Consider the following 17,048-nt stretch of genomic DNA (forward strand, 5'->3'; position numbering starts at 1 on the left):
CCTTGTGCAGGGTGACTGGTCTTGTCTCCGCCCTATCCTGCAGTTAAGACCGGTCACTGCTGCTCTCTCCTTGTGCAGGGTGACTGGTCTTGTCTCTGCCCTATCCTGCATTAAAGACCGGTCACTGCTGCTCTCTCCTTGTGCAGGGTGACTGGTCTTGTCTCCGCCCTATCCTGCAGTAAAGACCGCTCACTCCTGCTCTCTCCTTGTGCAGGGTGACTGGTCTTGTCTTCGCCCTATCCTGCCGTAAAGACCGCTCACTGCTGCCTTCTCTCCTTGTGCAGGGTGACTGATCTTGTCTCCATCCTTTAGGTTTCTCAGGCAGCCTAGAATGTGAGTGTAGAGTGTGGAGCCTGCTGGGTCCCTCCCACAGCTCTGCTCTCTGCACAGGCTATGTACAGCACAGTGATGATGATGTCACCGCTAGGTTTATATAGCAATGACTGGGTTTGCAAAGTAATTTGGGGCACACAAAGTGGATTTATATCCTTTGCAGCTATTAGGAATATATTTAAATTAAATGTTTTGTGCCTGGATTTACACTATAGCCATTCCCTAGTCAAAACAAAAAAATGGCTGTAGACTATAAATACATATACATACATTTTAAATTTAAAAAAACGACCACAATTTGAAATTCCAAAGAAGTAGTAATCAAGATAAACTTAAAAAAACTGTACTCTCTGTAGACCCAGAATGCCATTTCATTGTAAAATTTTGACTTGATGAGGACCTTTAAATAAAGTTAAAGACTCTTCAAGAGCCAGCACAAGAACAAGGCAATGAAACAAATACTGTATAGTTTTGTCTGATCAATGAGCTCCTGAGCTCATACACATCCAAGCACCCTAATCTTGGTAACAGGTTCCCTTTCCACACAATATCCCCACACATGGAAAAGTCTTTTTTCTGTAAAAGTATCAAACCAGCTGCCCAGAACATTTCCTTCTCCAGTCTCTAGGGGCAGCACTGATCAACACTTCAGAATATTTAAAAATGAGAACATTTAGGCACAAATGGTGAAAAAATTGTTGTTAATTATTGGAAAAGTTAACACAACCTCTGCAAATTGTAATGCAAAACTTGTGTTTATTATTTGCTCAACATAGTTCTTCTTTCTTTCTTTCTTTCTTTCTTTCTTTCTTTCTTTCTTTATTTCTTTCTTTCTTTCTTTCCACAGACTGGCCATATGTTATTTGTGTAATCAAGTTTTGTACATTAGCTTTTGGTGTGGGTAAACCATACTTAAACCCCACAACAAGTGATACCCCCCGCCCCCCACACACACACTTTCCACACACACATACTGACCCCAAACCTTTTCTTTCCTTAGACTGACTCCAATATTTAATTGATATTTCAAAGTTTGAAAGAGGCTGGGAGATAAAATAAATTTTTTCATCTCTCCGGCATAAATCAGGAGCTGAAAATCAGAACTAATCCTGTATTGGGACAAATAATTATTGAATGAATAAGAATTGTTTTTTTAAGTAAAAGTGTCAGTCCGGGTTATAGAATAATTTACCTTTCTTGGGGTCTCCAGTGCTGCCCCCTCCATCCTATTCCTCCTCATGGCTGGGCTGTGATTAGCTGTGTTGGAATCTCTCATGTGTCAACAATCTTCTGGGTCCTTAAAGATTCCACTTATATAGACCAGAGATGCCACCTGCAGTGCTTATTCCCTTTACATTGGGATCAGCCAATCAGAAGAGAGCAGGCAACAACTTTGACCAGTCACAGGAGGCCCACTCCACTCAATTATCTCCTTTACAAACTGCTGAGCCCCCGGCTGGCACTCCTTTCACATGCGCAACTAACTCATTAATTAGATCTAATGTGTGTCGTGTCTTGAGTCTACGTGGCATGGATAGTGCAGCTAGACAGGACATTGGATGGTGGTCGTTTAATATGGGAGATGACGAACTCCCCCTCTAACTAGCTTATCTGGATTGCTTGAGTGTGCTTAGTAAGGAGAAAGGATTGTAGCCAGATACCCAAGCTCTGGTCTTATCTTTGAAGGAACCCATAGCAGCCTGCTGGAAAAAAATTAGCCTGCTCAATTGCAATATCCTCTGTGATCATTTTGGGGGTGTATGGTCCTACCTACAGCCATGACGATGGCTGGATTGGATGAGGATCAGCACATCTAGGGGTACCTTAAAGGATGTTGTAGCTTAATTACTGTTGTCCCTTAACAATATGAGATCTCTGTGTGGCACTGTTCATCTCTTGCACTTAAAATGTACCCTCTGCGTCCTCTTCCTACTGCGTATGTGCACTGTGGCACCCATTCATTGCTACGGGTGAACCGTGCTGTGCTGGATGACTGTAGATCGCTTGAGTACAGTTCACCCATAGAAATGAACAGGGCTATGGGGCACAGTAAAAAAAGGACCCTGTGGGGACCATGCCAAGGGGTGGCAGTAGGACCTGCAACCTTTGCAGCTTATGGGGAGGGAGGGGGTGCACTTTGGCCTTTTTGTTTTAGGTGCAAAAGGACCTTATACCAGCACTGGTGGATACATTTTATGAGCAAAAGATGTGAGGTGACTGGCTGGGGGTGCATGGTAAATATCACTGGAACAGAGAGAAAGGTAAGCTGAGCCCAGGGTTGGGCTTTAAAGCCCAATTGTAGTTTCATTTGTTTATCGACTGGAAAACAGAAGGGTACATACAGTAACCTTACATACCTCCCTCTCCCTTCCCCATCAGCCCATTGGATATGAGGACCTCTGCCCTCCGTGGGTGACCAGTGGTCTATCTCCAATCAGTTCCCTGCACAATCAAATATACTGTACATATCTTCAGTCAGCAAGAAGGGTGAGCGTTGCTGACTGAAGACCAGTAGTTGTGACTGTTTGGGGTTCAGCTTAACATTTATTTCAATCTGCTCCAAATCAAGCTTCAGAATCGAATTCCAACCCTTGCCACAGGGTTTGTTCTGTGCAGCCCTGGGAACATCAGTGTGTTGCTTACACACAGGATCACACCAGGCCCATTCACCTTGTCTTATTATCAATTACATATAGGGCATGCTTTCTCACCTAGAGTTCCTCCGGGGGCAGCTAGGGTTTACTTGAGCAGTATCAGATTTGCCTACCACCTACACTGACCACCAACATTATGGTGTAATTTCCAATTGACATCCAAAGTAAGTGGTCACTTCTTCACTGACCGCCAGTGTAAAGGGGGAGGGCACTCTATTGTGAATGTGAAGGTGCATTTCTCCACTCACTTTGTAAGGGGGACATTTCCCCATGGTCAAACACTCTAGGTGCGACACAGTCTTCATTCTTTCAACTTTCTACAACTCACCGATCATGCAAATGTAAGATATAATCATTTTTAGAGGGGTTCCTTGGGAATGGAAAATTATTTCCAGGGTTACCCCAGCATAGAAAGGTTGAGAAAGGCCGGTGAAGGGTTTGCTCCGTGGGAAAGGCCAGGAACTGTATCTGGTAGAAGATAAAGCTTCAACAGAAAAGTTTCCAGGACCAAACAAACCAACAGCAGCCGACCGAAGACTCGACACACAAACTGAACCTGAGGTCATTGTGTATTTAGAGGGAAATCTGAGACGAGAAGCTGAACACGCTGGTGAAACTCAAATACAGGAAATGCTTTATCTGTCATGGAACTTTACACACTCAGCACATTCTCCTCCATGCCAGAGTGTTATGTGACTGCTCAGAGCCAGGAGATGACAACACCTTTCCCAACCTACGGTCCTGCAAACTCTGTACCACTGCACCACCTTTATGGACCATATTGACTGGAACTGCTACATTTATATCCCCTGATAGTAGATACTATTTAATAGGGACCTGTGGAGTGACATGTTGTGGTTTTTTGAGACTTTTGAAGTTTTTTCATTACGGGATACTTTGCAATTACAGTTACGGGATACTTTGTACATGTATAATATTTGATATTCGCAATAAAAATTGGTTTACATGTTTTTTTTGTACATTTACAGGGTTATTCACAAAAGGGTGAAGAGTTTGGAGAAGGCCGGAGAAGTGAACATAGCTGAGCTGGAAAGTGAGCTGAATTAGAGAATTTTTCCACATTAACTATGTTGTCCTAGATTGTTCTCTTCTCTGCCTTCTCCAAACTCTTCACCCTTTAGAGAATAACCTGTTAGTTTTAATTTATTTTATTTTACTTACTTATTTTATTTTTTATTTTACATTTAGATGTTCTTTGTAGTGTAGTGTATAGTGTACATTAGTTTAGGAGTTGCCCTACTTTTGAGTGTCCAGTGTCTTATATTTTGGCCCCCCTTCCCAATCTGCGCAGTCGGTGGTTCTGGTTTATTATTTTAGTAAATTGGCCGAGATTCTATATAGGTTCTTTATACAATGCATCTGTTGCACTTAGATTGTACTGAAACGCATAATGTGATTTCCTAATTAGTAGCTTACGTTCCGGTATTAGAGCCATGACATTGTTACAAAGGTGTTCTACTTTAACGGGCCATACTAATGTAATAACACAAAACAGATATTAAACGCTGTTTATGAACCAAATTATACTTCCTTCACCACATTATAGGAATCACATTCACCATCAAAATGTGTTGAAAAAATGGAATAATCCTTAAAGTGCTTTATTCCCTTTCAGATAAATATTGGCCAAGAAAAAAATGATTGTGATAGATAGATAGATAGATAGATAGATAGATAGATAGATAGATAGACAGATAGATGGACAAATAGATATCCTTAAAACATATGGAGTTCTGGGCTGACATCAAAGGTGACATCCCTTGTATGGAGCTTCTGTGGCCGGAATAAATAGGATTAAGCAGTTAGTAAAATATTTGCATTCAGAGAGAGTGACAGCAGTGAAAGGTGGGCCAGCCCGAGTATCCATTGTCCTCCCCTCCAGCCCATGCAAAAGAGGGCTTTAACCAGAGCTTATCCCCTTTAATCCATTTTATCTGTGTGGCTCTTTCTGTTCTTCTCATTTTGGGGCTTTTTAGGCTTTGAAATCCGGCCCTCTTCTTTTTGGTCCACCAACCGCTTAAATATTCAAGGTGCCCTAATTCCACATAATGCCGCTTCGGTCTCATCTCTCTCCAGCTTTTAGAAAACTCCATCAAATGGGTTTAAGCTTCCATAGAGACAGCAGATTACACCTAAAAATCCCTGAAAAAGGAGGAAATACCTTCAGGCGGAAAGCACTCCATGCCCCTGACACTTCCTGAGGACACTCACATTGATGTTCTTCAACTTCTGCAATGTCTATCTATCTATCTATCTATCTATCTATCTATCTATCTATCTATCATCTATCTATCTATCTATCTATCTATCTATCTATCTATCTATCGATCTTCTATCTATCTATCTATCTATCTATCTATCTATCTATCTATCTATCTAGATCTATCTATCTATCTATCTATCTAGATCTATCTAGATCTATCTATCTATCTATCTATCTATCTATCTATCTATCTATCTATCTATCTATCTATCTATCCATTATCTATCTATCTATCTATCTATCTATCTATCTATCTATCTATCTATCTATCTATCTATCTATCTATCTATATCCTGCCATTAACACAGTGAGATGTGAGGACAAACAATGAAAAATAGATTTTGGGTTTACCCACATTTCAAGGCAGTAGTCCCCAGACTTTGGCCCTCAGGCCACTTACGTCCCACATGTTGCTATAGATAGGGTTGCCACCCATCTGGGATTCACCTGGACAGTCCGGTTTTTTAGTCTTGTGTCCGGTTTTCAGGCCAGCCGCCACACGGACACAATTAATTGATAAATGCGGCTGCCTGAGGTCCCCAGCAAGCCCGGGACCTCAGGCAGCCGCCTCTGCCTAAATTGGACAGCACTCCTGAAACAGCATTTCTGAAAGCCAGTACCCGAGTATGAGCATAGCCCTCCTGAGAATGCACATAGCCCACCTGAGAGTCTGCACAGCCACCTTAGAATCCGCACAGCACACCCGAGAGTCCGTACAACTCACCTTAGAGTCTGCACAGCCCACCTGAGAGCCCACAGAGTCCATCTGAAAGCCTGCATAGCTCATCTGAGAGCCTGCAGAGTCCACCTGAGAACCCTCCAGGTCTGGGGAGAGCACGCACAGGCCACCTGAGACCCTGGAGACATCAGGGCACCACCCCAGAACAACACAGAGTATGTAGCTTCATATTATTTTGTATTGCTGTATAATGTATTGCTGGGATTTGTAGTCCTCTATAGCCGGTTCCCTTACTCCCTCCCCTGGCTGCCTCTCCTCGCTCTCTCCTCTATATTCTCCAAAAAGAAAACAACCGCCACACGCATCGCTAGAGTGTTCGGGTTTCACTTGAAGAAAATGTGGAAACCCTAGCTATAGACCAGCCTCTGCAACACGAAGGCCCTGCATGCAGGGACACTCCTTAGGAAGTCTGAGTGACGAAGCGCATTGCGCAAGGTTCTTGACGTTATTACGTATAGTGAATGAGCTCCTCACTCTCAGTGAGACCAGCAATGGAGGAGGACTGGTCACATTATCAGGTATATCACATTAGAGTTCAAGAGCATTAAACAATTTTAAAACAAAGTTTTGGTTTTACACTATGGTGATTCCCCTCTTTTCTCTCTTCCAAATCCATATTAAGTACCGTATATTAATATAATCAGTTTAGTGGTAGTAACTAAATGTGAAAAAAACATTTGCAATGAATAGGCCGGGAATCGAACCCGGGCCTCCCGCGTGGCAGGCGAGAATTCTACCACTGAACCACCAATGCTTTGATGCTTGGTTTAAGTTTCTACAGCAAGAAATAATCATAAAGAGGGAATTGTACACAGATGTGTAGCTTTCATGGAATGAATTATTCTCTATAGTGTGCATATACTATCTTCTTGTTTATTGTACCAAAATGTTTGCTACATCTACTTCAAGACGAGGAAACTTGAGCTAATAGCTCTCGGGTCCTAAAACAATTTATAAAAAGTCCTCATCCACATTTACGGACTCCTAACTATGCTATTCACGGTAGTTTTCTCAGAGATACTGCCGGTGCCAAGAGCCACTCCGGACAGACAGCGCGAGTTGAGGGAGCTTAACAAGTATTTTGATCATCCTTTTATTTAGATCCAGAAAGGACACCGCTGCCGCCCCTCTGCAAATTCTTAGAGTTTGTTTGATTTAAAATGCAACCACGGCCTGAGTAGGAAAGCCTTCCCCATGCCAGAAATCTCTTATAGTGGATGCTGCTCCTTGATGTTTAGAAGTTTTAATTTACTGCAGAATCAGCTGGTCCCCTGAGCATTGGCCCCGATATCCTGTTTTAGGGGGGCTCTTTTCCCTTGCAAGGTCCTATGGAGCCACCCTTGTGTGTGCTAGTAAACTGTGTGTGTCCCCCCACCCTCTCTCTCGTGCCGCTGTCTGTCATTTTGTTGTCACCCCCCGATGGTGTCACCCGCTGGGGGGCCACACCCCCCACAACCCTCCTGTGACGCCACTGTTTTCAGGAAGAATGGCAGGTTTTTGGCCCCATAGTATTCGATAGGAATGACTTAAAGGGTAATTCCACTTTCTTACAAAATGAGAAAATGAAAAGCATTATAACCTCGGTTCACAAACTTAATTTGTTCCACGATTCTTGCCGCGATCCGAATCAAACTGTGATCAGACCACGATCGCGACCAGAGGAAGACACGACCAGTGTCAGAGCAGAGAAGATGGCTGCGGTCGTGCTCGTCACCCGATGTGAAGCAAAATTTTGCCAAACTTCCTGTTCGCGAACCGAATTGTTCGTAAACAGAAGCGTTCGTGAACCGAGGTACCACTGTGCTCGTTGTATGATATTTTAATGCAATGGATCTAAAAAGCTGCTGAAAATGCATTTGTGAACGGGCTCTTGGATCTACAGGTAGCATAAACTGCAGCATTGGCTGGCGTGGTTATCAAAGATCGTTAAGTAAATGGCCAGCTACGGACACCTGTAGCACGGCACGCTTCTCCCCAACCTGCCCCGGATTGTGCCCTCATTACAGGATTAGGCACAAGCCAGCCAGGCTGAAATGAATCTAAAGGCAGGAGGTGGGAACTCCTTAATGAATTGTTGGGGGAGGCATGGCAGGTGGGCCTGTGGTCACAATAGGCATGCGAGGGGGGCAGTACCGGAAAGGTAGGGGGTAATCAGGCATTGCAGTACCACATGAATGGTCATGGGGAGGAGGAGGAGGACTGAGAGAATAGAAAGGGGACAGAGCAGCGGGGCGGAGAAATGAAACTACCAGTCCGGCCTCTGTAATTACCTAAATGCTAGAACTGAATTCCCCACCACTGGGCAACCTGCAGGAGCCCAGCTGTGCCATCACAACTCCCAACAGACTATTATCACTCCCAATATGTTATCACAACTCCTAATGGATCATCATAACTCCCAATATGTTATCATAACTCACAGCAAACTATTATCCCTCTAAACATACTATTATAGCTCCCAACAGGCTATTATCACTCCCAATATATTATCATAACTCCCAACAGACTATTATCACTCCCAATATATTATCTTAACTCCCAACAGGCTATTATCACTCCCAATATATTATCATAACTCCCAACAGACTATTATCACTCCCAATATGTTATCACAACTCCCAACGGATCATCATAACTCCCAATATGTCATCATAACTCCCAACAAACTATTATCACTCTAAACATATTATTATAACTCTCAACAGGCTTTTATCACTCCCAATATATTATCATAACTCCCAACAGACTATTGTCACTCTAAATATAGTATTAGACTCCCAACAGGCTATCATCACCCTCAATATCCAATAGAGTATTGCCATTCTCAACATAATATTGTAACCCACAACTGATAATTATCACTCCTGATATATTACCACAGCTTCCAACAAATCATCATAACTCCCAATAAACTATAACCACTCCCAATATAATTTTATAACCCCCAACAGATCATTCACAACTCCCAACAGAATATTATGACTCCCCATATATTATCACAGCTCCCCACAAATCATCATAACACTCAACAAACTATTATCACTCCCAATATATTATCATATCTCCCAACAGACTATTGTCACCCTCAATATAATATCATGACCAATAATTATCTCTCCCAGTTTATTATCATACCTCCCAACAGATTATTATAACTCCCAGCAGACCTTTTAACTCTCAACAGAACATCAAAACTCCCAACCTACAATTATCTCTCCCAATATATCCTCACACCTCAAACTCCCAATATATCATCACAGCTCCCAACAGCTCATCATAACTCCCAACAGACTATCACCTCTCTCATTGTACTACCACAACTCTCAGCAGATAATCATATCTCCTAACAGACTATCAACACTCTCATTGTACTACCACAACTCTCAGCAGATAATCATAACTCCCAACAGACTATCACCAGTCTCATTGTACTACCACAACTCTCAGCAGATAATCATAACTCCCAACAGACTATCACCAGTCTCATTGTACTACCACAACTCTCAGCAGATAATCATAACTCCCAACAGACTATCACCAGTCTCATTGTACTACCACAACTCTCAGCAGATAATCATAACTCCCAACAGACTATCACCAGTCTCATTGTACTACCACAACTCTCAGCAGATAATCATAACTCCCAACAGACTATCACCAGTCTCATTGTACTACCACAACTTTCAACAGATAATGACAACTCCCAGTACTGCCTTTGTGTATATTGTCTTTATCTACTATAGTCAGGTCCAGAAGAAGAGACGAGTATGTGTTGAGCAAATATGGCCGCCCCCCATTATATAGATATCTACAAATCATCTACAAATACAAAACGTGTTTGTTTTTTTTTAAATACCCGGAACTGTTAAAAATATTTTTTTTATCAGATGCATTTTCTATGTAAACAATTAAAGATGGTATGGAGGGCCCTGCCCACGAGGGCTTGCAATCTAAGAGGGAGGGGCAAGTGATACATGAGGCGGGAGCTGTGTGGGGATGAATTGTTTGAGAATGTGATGGATGGGCGGTTAGGTTGAGGAGGGATAGGCTTCCCTGAAGAGATGAGTCTTAAGGGATCGCCTAAAGGCAGTCAGAGTGGGAGATAGACGGACAGGTTGGGGTAAAGAGTTCCAGAGGATGGGAGAGACTCTAGAGGTGAGCATGGGAGGAGTTGACGAGGGAGCTGGAAAGCAGAAGGTCTTTGGAAGAGATGAGGGGATGGTTAGGGTGATACTTAGAGACACGGTTTGAGATATATCTGTGAGCAGAGTTGTGGATGGCTTTGTAAGTGGTTGTTAATATTTAGAATGTTATCCTTTGGGCTTTTGGAAGCCAGTGCAGGGATCAGCAGAGGGGGGTTGGGATGGAAGCCAGTAGAGGGATCGGCAGAGGGGGGCGAAGGATGGAAGTCAGTGGAGGGATTGGCAGAGATGGGTGGGGATGGAAGCCAGTGGAGGGATTGGCAGTGGGGTGGAGGATGGAAGCCAGTGGAGGGATTGGCAGAGGAGCTGTGGGGATGGAAGTCAGTGCAGGGATTGGCAGAGGGGGGCGGGGGAAGGAACCCAGTGTAGGGATTGACAGAGGGGGGTTGCAGACACTGAGCGGTTGGTTAGGTGGATGAGTCTAGCAGTAGCAGCATTCATGATAGACTGAAGGGGGGAGGAGCCTGTGTAGAGGTCAGCCAATGAGGAGGGAGTTGCAATAGTCAAGATGAGAGATAGCAAGGGAGTGGATGAGTAATTTTGAGGTTTCGTTGGTGAGGAAGGGGCGTATTTTTTATATCTAAAGCCAGATATTATAGTATTTTGCTGTCTGTGTCCCATTGTGAAGAATTTTTGTTCACTTCCTGTCCCAGAGACACAACAGGAAGTCATGGAAGATACCTCTAACATGAAGGAAAATCATATCTTAGTCAACACCTGTGAAATGTCCTAATGATTATTGTCACTGGGGCAAACAGAGATGGTAAATCTCCCCAGGGGACAGAGACAGCCATAAAAAAAAATGAAAAATTGGGGTCTCAATGTGTCCCCATTTTATTCCATGTACAGAAACAACATGCAAAGGCATAATGTGCAAGTTGGTAGCGTGGCCGAGCGGTCTAAGGCGCTGGATTAAGGCTCCAGTCTCTTCGGAGGCGTGGGTTCAAATCCCACCGCTGCCAAACCAATTTTTTTCCTTAGCCACCAAAAAAACGTTTGACACTGTGCAGATCAGTAATATTGATTTTTAAGGCAAAGCAGGTTCACTTTAAAAAAACAAATATGTTTCTAGGAAGTCTATGGAGTTACCCAGTAAATAATTTCACAGGTTTAAATGGAAAGCACACATCTCTACACTGAAAACCCGAAAAAAGAACAATCGTGCAAAAATGTGAAAGTCACACAAACAAAAGGACCTGAAGGTTAATACACGGACAAAAATGTAGAATATCTTCTCTAGAAAATACTCTGTACTTCCCCTTTAAATAATTCAATACACACACTGCACTGTTTATTCTAACCTGTAGGTGGCGCTGGTGTAACTCCAACACAGTTCACTGCGATTCCTATGGCTGAACAATCACGTGCCTGGGCTACAATGTATCGGGGTACAAGTGAGTAATAAAAACAGAGTAGCACATCCCTTGCTTACTTCAGATACCCTGAGGGCCCTGTCATATAATCATACTCTATGTGCACTAATAGCGCATGGAAACTAGTTACAATTATTATTATATATAAATTTGAAATATATTAATTTATTTAGCTCTTCACCTCAACGCGATGCATTTTTGAAAAATCTGCATCTTTTGCACGCTTTGGTAAAAACGAAGGTTACATCATAGTCAATGGGGGCACATGGAACACGCACTAAAAACACACTATGCGTTCTCATTTGTGTGATTTTTATCCATTTGCTGCCCAGAGTACTTTAATAATTTTTGCGCACACGTGATAAAATGTGAATTTTTGGCTAAAAAAAAATGAATACCCCTCAAACAATTATACATTTTCTATAAGAAGAGGTCCTGTAGAATATAAAAAATGGTAGCTCCAATTTCTTTTACGCTAGGGATGCACCAATACCGATACTAGTATCGGTAATGGTGATGATGCCGACTATTTGGGTGAGTATGAGTATTCGCCCAAATGCTCCGATGCCTAGCTCGATACCTGAGCTTCCAGTATCGGGAAGCCAGACAGTGAGTCATTACAAGCTGAGAGACTCCCTGATTGACCATGAAGCCGGCTTTTGCTCCCTCGTCCTTTGATGACGAGGAAGTATGGAGCCGGCTTCCCGGCCAACCAGGAAGCCAGGCAGCATGTAATAACTTGTCGCCTAGCTTCATGACAGTGAGTCATTACAAGCTGAGAGACTCCCTGATTGACCATGAAGCTGGCTTCATGCTCCCTTGTCACCTGGTGACGAGGGAGCATGGAGCCGGCTTCACGGCCAATCAGGAAGCCAGGCGCCGTCTAATGACTCGTTGAACGGCTTCCTGATTGACCAGCTTCTCAACCAATCAGGAAGCCGGGCAACAAGTCATTACACGGCACCCGGCTTCCTGATTGGCCAGAAAACCGGCTCCATGCTTGTAAACCCCTTTGTGATAGCAATAAGGTTAGTGTAAAAAAAAATTAAGTGTTTAAAAAAAAATTAAAGTAACATATAAAAAAATTAAAGAATGCAAAAAAAAAATTTCAAGTCCCCAACCCCCACGTGCATGCACATACATACGCAAACACGCTGCACCTACGTGCAAAAACGAAAATTGTTACATATCGCCGTGAACGTTGGAGTGAGAGCAATAATTCTAGCGCCATCAATCACTGTTAGCACTAAACTGATGAGCGGTAAAAGCTTTTAAAGTGTCCCCTAAGGGAAATTTTGGATATTGTAACTTTTTGCGGCTTCACAGGCGAATGCAATTTTAAGGCTTGACATGTTTGGCATCTATTAACTGACGTGACCCCGCCTTTCATATTTTACCAAAACATTGGGTATTACAATATGTTTCTGTTCACTAAATTAAATTTTAGTGCATTTTATCCTAAAAATACTTGTTTGATAAACATTTCCGCAAATACCGTGCAACATAAAAAATTGCAACTAGCATCTTTTTATTCTGCAGGGCCCCTGCTTTCAGAACATATATCATTGTTTGGGGGTCTGAAGCTGTTTTCTAGCCAAAAATTCAGATTTTATCATGTGCATGCAAAGAGTAAAAAATTGGTCCGGACAGCAAATGGTTAAAGTGTGTGTTCATACATAAAAAGAACTGTATGGAAACATTTGTATCAAGCATTCGAAAAATGTATCAAAGGGAGAAAAATCCTTGCTGAGAGCCAAAAGGAGTCTTGTTACTACATGTGTCTGGTGTGTGACCGAGTGATATAGGAAACTTAGAAATCGCTGGAAAGTATAGTAGATATTTGAATGTACGTATATGGTTCCTATAAATGCTTAAAGGAGAACTATGGGGTAAGTGTTTTTCCCCATAATTCTCCTGAGGATCACGGGAGGATACAAACCAGCGTCCTCCCGTGACCCAAAGCTCAGTATACGGCGAGTACTGAGACCGCCACAGCCGGGACAGATCCTGACATTACTGTCGAGATCCACCCAGCTGCGTTATTGACAGCTGGCTCTGCCTATCTAGAGGCAGAGCCAGCTGTACCCGCCCCCTCTCCTGTCCGTTCCGCCAGTCAGCGCTGGAGGATCGGAGCGGGGAGGGGGGAAATCCCTGCAGGGAGCCGTGAGTGACAGTCACGGCTCTCTGCAGGGACAGGATCGAGAAGTGAGCGACCGACGGTATGTGTTCGCTCACTTCCCGGCCTATTGAGCCATGTGATAGTCTCATTCTCACAACAACTTTTTAATTTATGCAGAACGAATGTAATTGCAGTTCCGTTGGATGGGATCAGAGCCTGATTAACATAGGGGCTAATGGAGCTCCAGCTCCAGGCCCACCACTGAAAATATACCTGGCCGCCCCGTATTGCCTTGGTATACCCGATGGCAATCTGCTTGGCCCCAGTAAGCTACAGCCTAATAGAGCCGCTGGCACCTCTGCCTGATTGTGTTCAGCTCGGCCAGCCCAGATTGCCATGGGGCATACTGAGGTGATCTAGGGTGGCCAAGCCTATTTTGAGTGGTGGGCCTGTAGCTGGTGTCCTGATCCAATCTACATGCTCTCACTCTACCATCGGCTACAATATGTTCTGGACTAAAAGTGGACCAAACTGGCACAATAGTCCACCAGGGGAGAATGTGACAAAGAGACAACGCAAGAGCACAACTTGGAGACAGTTGTCACCTCATAAAGTGACTGAACAAGGACCTTTATGGAAACCTTTCCAGGGATTATTTTAATGAACGGGATTGAAAATTACTTTTACAAATACATTGATGTGTTAGAGATTGTATGAGATAGGGATCCACCGATACCAAGTACCGTACTCTGTACAAGTACAGATACTTTTCCAGCTCCAAGACTAGACTAGAGAAAAAGTCAAAAGTTAGGAGGCAGCTGTCATGTGTAAGGAGCACACGGAGCTCCCGGGATTTGTACATCTCTGTGTTAATGTATGATTTTGTTTTTATAAACATATATAAGTGATGCACCAATACCATTTTTGCATGTGACAGTTTTTCTAAAACAATACAGACTAATGATTTCAGGACAGTGGTGGAGCGCCAGAGCCCGTCCCCGGCTGCAACCGCTGCAACCCCAGTAGTTCTCATGAAAATGCCAAGTATCGGCACTGGTATCTGAACGGGTATCTGGACATCCCTAGTATGATATTTATGGGTTGGGTTCTGCAGAAGCCAATTTCTTCATAATTTCAGTGGTTGGAAAGGGGTGGATGTATCTTTTCAATTTATGTATCTACTACATAATTATGTAAAATTATGAAAACACAAAAAGCCAATGAGCAGAAGATGGGTGAGCAATTGGTATATGAGGCTTTAGAAGGGTATCAGTGTGATAATGTTATGTCATGACACGTCAACAAGTGTTGGGAAGGTGGGGAAGCCTGCTCTCCTCCTCCACTTGTCACCTCTCCATATCCTGATAAGTGTGTCACAGTGTCAGTCTTCACACGTCTGTCCCTTCCAAGCTGCATCTAACTGGGTGCAAACTACCATCCTCATCTCATGCCTTACAAAGCTTTCCAGAGTCTTCAATACACATCTTATAATTTAACAAAAAGAAGCAAGGTGCACATCAAGCCTTACCCAGGTTCAAAACCCAATTCAAAAATGTTTCCATCCATGCTAAAGAGGACAGATGAATCTCTTGCTGGGCTATGGTATCCTGATGGCAGCAGACATGCAGTTGTTGAATACCCAACCAGTGGCCAAGCAGCTGAAATCACTGTTTGGCCAAGAATTGGCCAATATTTTATGATCGAAGGGTATCGGGTGGAAGCCCAACATTGACACTTTACTCCAGCTGTAGGAGTCTGTTGACAAAAGCAAAACTGCTCGTACATTCGTTCTGTGTGAATGAACCAATATTCTCTCAGTAGTTTTAGGGATTTTTCACACAATGTATAAAGCTGTGAGTGTTGTGTGAATAGGGCAAAATTGAATGTTCTCTGGCTCTATGTGGACATTGCGGCTGGTCAAATGATACAAATTAAAATGTTTGTTTTTTAATGTGGATATTGACTCACCAAAGACTGGAATAATATGGATAATGGCATTGCGCATTAAATCATGCTTTGCCAGAGCCAAAAGACCACAAACTGGACCACGTGCGACACAATGCACATAGACAGGATGGACTGGGCCCCTGAATGTACAGGCATGGATCCTAAAGCAGGGGTGCACATCATTTTTTGTGTTAAGATCTGCTTTCCAAATGAGGAGCTCCATGAGATCTACCAACAAAAAAAAACACCTCCCTCACTCTCTCCTGGCTTTTTCTCCTGGCTGTCTCTCCTTTCTCTATCTCCTCTTACTGCCCTTGCTGTCTCTCCTCACTCTCTCCCCCTGGCTGTCTCTCCTCACTCTCTCCCCTGGCTATCTATCCTTGCTTATCCTCCTGGCTGTCTCTCCTCGTTCTCTTCCTTGGTTGTTTCTCCATACTCTCTCTTCTGACTTTCTCTCCCTGCTCTCTCTCCTGGCTGTCTCTCCTTGCTCTCTCCCCTGGCTGTTACACCACGCTCTCTCCGCTGGCTGTCTCTCTTCAGTCTCTCTCCTGGCTGTCTCTCCTTGTTCTCTCTCCTGGCTGTCTCTCCTCGTTCTCTCCCCTAGCTGTCTCTCCTCAATCTCTCTCTTGGCTGTCTCTCCACCCTCTCTCCCCTGACTGTTTTTCCATGTTCTCTCTTTTGTCTGTCTCTCATTGCTCTCTCTCCTGGCTGTCTTTCCTCACTCTCTCTCCTAGCTGTCGCTCCTTGTTCTCTATCCTGGCTGTGTTTCCTCACTCTCTCTCCTGGCTGTCTCTCCTCTCTCTCGCTCTTCCCTGGCTGTCTTTCCTCACTCTCTCTCCTGACTGTCTCTCATTGCTCTCTCTCCTGGCTGTCTCTCATTGCTCTCTCTCCTGGTTGTCTCTCCATGCTCTCTCATCGTTCTCTCCCCTGTCTGATTCTCCGTGCTCTCTCTTCTGGCTGTCTCTCCTCACTCTCTCTCCTGGGTGTCCAGGGGCATATCTGCCGCGAGGCAAACAAGGCGTTTGCCTCGGGCAGCAGATTCCGGCAGGGCGGCAAATGTACTGGCCCGCGGTCCAATTGCGGCCCATGAGCCGGTACTTTGTGGCCAGCAGCCAGCTCACAAGTCAGGTACGCGGTCAAGGGCCGCGTACCTGACTTGCGGGAGCAGCTACACGGTCTGCATCTCTGTCGGATGCAGACGGTGTAGCTGAGTCTGCGCCGGCACCCGTATCCTTTCGGCCAGCGCTCTTTCAGTGAACGCTGGCCGAAAGTATTGTGCAGGATCGATTGGGAAGGTCTGCAGCAGACCCTACCAATCGACTACCAATCACCGGGACCGACGTGCCGCCTCACAGCCTCCTCCCTGCAACAAGGTAAGTAGGAGAGGGGGCTCTGAA

General features: G+C 44.0%; 2 non-coding genes across 2 annotated transcripts; one reads left to right on the plus strand and one right to left on the minus strand.

Moving 5' to 3' along the window:
• Positions 1 to 6,693: 6,693 nt before the first annotated feature.
• On the minus strand, positions 6,694 to 6,764 carry TRNAG-GCC. The gene has a single exon. It is a non-coding gene; the product is annotated as a tRNA-Gly (tRNA).
• A 4,328-nt stretch (positions 6,765 to 11,092) lies between these two features.
• Positions 11,093 to 11,174, plus strand: TRNAL-AAG. The gene has a single exon. It is a non-coding gene; the product is annotated as a tRNA-Leu (tRNA).
• The last annotated feature ends 5,874 nt before the right edge of the window (positions 11,175 to 17,048 follow it).

This window comes from Nanorana parkeri, unplaced genomic scaffold (genome assembly GCF_000935625.1).
Source record: "Nanorana parkeri isolate BGI_ZX_2015 unplaced genomic scaffold, ASM93562v1 scaffold784, whole genome shotgun sequence".
Taxonomy (NCBI): domain Eukaryota; kingdom Metazoa; phylum Chordata; class Amphibia; order Anura; family Dicroglossidae; genus Nanorana; species Nanorana parkeri.